The sequence below is a fragment of the Monodon monoceros genome, unplaced genomic scaffold, assembly GCF_005190385.1.
Source record: "Monodon monoceros isolate NGI ecotype Baffin Bay Population unplaced genomic scaffold, NGI_Narwhal_1 Super_Scaffold_22, whole genome shotgun sequence".
In the NCBI taxonomy this organism is placed as follows: Eukaryota; Metazoa; Chordata; class Mammalia; order Artiodactyla; family Monodontidae; genus Monodon; species Monodon monoceros.
The window spans coordinates 24,160,955-24,164,753 of NW_021703779.1; the positions used below are offsets into that span (position 1 = coordinate 24,160,955).

General features: G+C 36.8%; 1 pseudogene; it reads left to right on the plus strand.

Moving 5' to 3' along the window:
• Positions 1–791: 791 nt before the first annotated feature.
• LOC114905760 lies at positions 792–3,162 on the plus strand (annotated as a pseudogene).
• Positions 3,163–3,799: the final 637 nt, after the last annotated feature.

A 3,799-nucleotide genomic window follows, 5' to 3' on the forward strand; every position in this document is an offset into this window, starting at 1 on the left:
TTGAGCAGTGAAACCCTACTTCTTATATTCTAGTAAGGTTATTATTACCCAGCTATATATTGTTACCCAAATTATCTGCTTGACTGGACCTCTCCATGTCACTATCTGGGTTTTCCATTAGCATGTTCTTTCCATCTTTGAGCATACCACCCAGGACCAACACACAACTACAGGTGGCACCATTCACAATAAGCATCCAGTTCAAGCCATGAAGTACATAGCATATGGGACTGGTTGAACATGGCAATCCCGACCCCACCCCTTATTATTTGACCATTACCTGGGTTATTTTTACCTCAGCTTTTTTTCAGAAATTATTTCATGTAGCTTAAATAATCTATACAATTAAATTCAAAATTTTAAAAAATTTAAACTTTTATTTACAAGTGTACCCAAATTTTAAAGAAAAAATGATTAGCTCAAAAACTAGAGGCATCCTATTGTTCTCAGCTTTCTAGTAGCCAATCTGCAAGGGGAAGTGGCCATTTACCCAGGTAACATTGTCCATGCATTAAAAACAAAACAATTGCTTATGTGAAACAAAACTACTCATGGAACTCAAACTAGACATGATATCCCCAATGTTGGTTCAGATTCTGGGAGAAGCAGACACTAAGACAGGATTAAATAAGGCAGAGATTTATTGGGAGAAATGGCTATGGAAAGGGGGGAGGGTACTCAAAGAAGTTTAGCAGACCACTATGCAATTTGGACACCTGTGGAAGACAGATGGAAGGAAGGTTGGGTAGGAAAAGTCTTAGACTGCAGTACAGTTTTAAGAAAGTTTCAGTATGGTTGATGGGGAGTCCTTGAGCCAAAGTTGCTCCTTAGAGAAGTCCTATACCTTGCAGGAATCATTGGCTAGAAGCAACCTGTGGGAAGTGCTGCGATGGATTCAGAGCTCAACAGCCGAGGCTATTGATCAATTATGTCCCACAGTAGGAGATTTGTGAGCAACGTTTTCATGGCTGCCATACCCCCACCCTCATTTCTATGAGTTTGAAAAGGTGATGACCACTAAATGTAAATGATTTACTTGAACCAAGTCTGAAACTTTATGTACCTTGGCAACTGATACTTCCCAATTATTTTAACCTTTATGACCAGCTGGATTTGCCCTTACTCAAATTATACTGGCAATGAGTTTTATAAGTCCTGAAATATGAGAATTCATGCCCCATGGAACTGGCATTCTAGTGAAGGTTACAGACATGTCAGCAATGAAATATAATACAAGGTGAAAGGAAATGCATGTTTAATAAAGGTATAAACAATGTATTGTGGAGGGGCAGGGAGGAATGGGAGGTTTCACAAAGCTGGTATTTCATAAGGGACTTCACAGATGAGTAGTGTTCCAAAACAGATTAACTGAAAGTAACTCAACTAATATGCATTTATTGTTTGAAGTAATGAGAACTAATGAGTTAATGTAGATCTGTAGTTCTCAAGCTTTAGTGCACATCAGAATCATCTGGAGGGCTGGTTAAAACACAGATTACTGAATCTACCCCCACCCACAGAGTTTCTGAATCAGTAGGTCTGGGAATAGAGCCTGAGAATTTGTATTTCTAACAAGTTCCCAGGTGCTGCTGATGTTGTTGCTCTGGGCAGCACACTTGGAGAACCAAGCAAGTAATACAAGAATAGTGGTGTTTTAGAATATGAGTTAATGAGTATGAGAAATACTCATATGCGTAATGAGTAGGCACTCTCATACTTCTCTCCCTTTAATTAACCTGGAACATGTTATCCATCACTGGATTATTATCAAGAGCACAGGAGCTTTGGAACTGAACAAGCCTGGGTTCAAGATAGGAATTCTTGGGCTTCGATTTTTTTGTTTGTTTTTTGTGCTTTTGGATTCATTACCTCCCATACCCCCAGCCACTGGCAATCACCCATCAGTTTCTGTCCCTAGAGTTTTACCTTTCCCAGAATGTTACACAAATGGATGGATATAGTGTGTAGATTTTGGGGTCTGGTTTCTTTCACTTGCCAACATGCATTTGACATTTTTCCATGTTCTTACAAATATCAGTATTTCATTCATTTGTATTGCTGAGTAGTATCCCATTGTATGCACACACCACACTGTCTATCCATTCATCAGCTGAAGGACATTTTCATCATTTCCAAATTTTGGCATTATGAGTAAAGCTTCTGGAAATATAATCATTTCACTTAGGTAAATATCTAAGAGTGAAGTTTCTACGTCATGTGGCAAGTGTATGTTTAACTTTGTAAGAAACTGCCAAACTTTTCCAACGTGGCTGTACCATTTTGCATTTCCACAGTGATACATGAGAATTCCAGTTTCTCCCCATGTTTGCCAGCATTTAATATTGTCAGTTTATTATTATTTTTAAATTTAAGCCACTCAAATAAGTATATGGTGGTATTTTGTTGTCGCTTTAAGCTTCCCTAATGATTAATGATGTTAGTATCTATTCATGTGCATATTCGCAATCCATATATTCTCTTTGGTGAAATTTTGCTTTGGTGTTTCTAGTATAGATAACTCATAACACTCTACTCTCAAGTAATATATCACTTCACCTGTAGTAGAAGAACCTTTAAATAGTACAATTTATTTACTTTCTCCTGGTCCCTGTGTTATTGTCATACAGTTTATTTTTACATCTGTTGTAAATACCACAATACATTGTTATTATTTTTTATTTAAGCATTCAATTATCTTTTAGTGTAATTTAGAACATAAGAAAACACCATTTTGTATTTACTCACATATTCCCGAATTCTGGTGTTATTTGGTCTTTTGTACAGATGCAGATTTTTATGTGGTATCATTTCCTTTTACCCAAAGATCTCCCTTTAAAATTGTATGTCTGGCCAGCCCCTACCCCAGCAGACTGGATGCAGTCAGCCTGCCCCTACTTCACTGTGACCAAAATGCTGTGATTAAAAATGCTGTTATGTCAGAGGAAATGCAACAGGACTTGGTGGACTGTGCTACTCAGGCATTGGAGAAATATAGAGACGGATACAGCAGCCTATATTAAGAAGGAGTTTGAAAAGAAGCACAATCCCACCTGGCACTGAATCGTGGGGAAGAACTTCAGTAGTTACATGACACATTAAACCAAATACCTCATCTACTTGTGCCTGGGCCAAGTGGTCATTCTTCTGTTCAAATCTGGTTAAAAGCACAGACTGTCCCACACACCCAGTGATACATCCAAAAACAAGGACTACAGCCTAAATTCCAAACACCAGACTTAAATCTTCAGCCTTGCCTAAGGCAACACCTCGATCTTTGAACATTTTTTGTGTTGTTTTATACAAGGCATTCTCTGTACTAATTTGTTGTGGTTCTAAAACAATTAATAAAACAACTTACATTTGTATATATGTTCTATTCCTTAACTCTCTGCCACATATTTTCCCTCCTCATAGTCTATTCCTTTCAAAAAAAAAATAGATACATCTGTTAGAGAAATGTGTGTTTTAAAATAAATAAATACAAATAAAATTGCATGTTGGCTAGTGATGATTCTGCTTTTTGTATGTTTGAATAAATATTTCACTTTTATTACTGAAATATATTTTTACTGGCTATATCATTCAAGGTTGATGTTATTTTCTTTCAGTACTTTAAAGATACTGTTCCACTGTCTCCTGATTCATACTGTTTCCAAAACAATAGTCTGCTATAATTCTTATATTTGTTTCTTTCTGCAAAATGTGTTCCCCCCTCTCTGTCACTGGTTTTAAGCAATTTGATTATGATGAGTCTTGGTGAAGTTTTTTCATTTTTTTTCCTTGGGGTTTGATCCTTTTA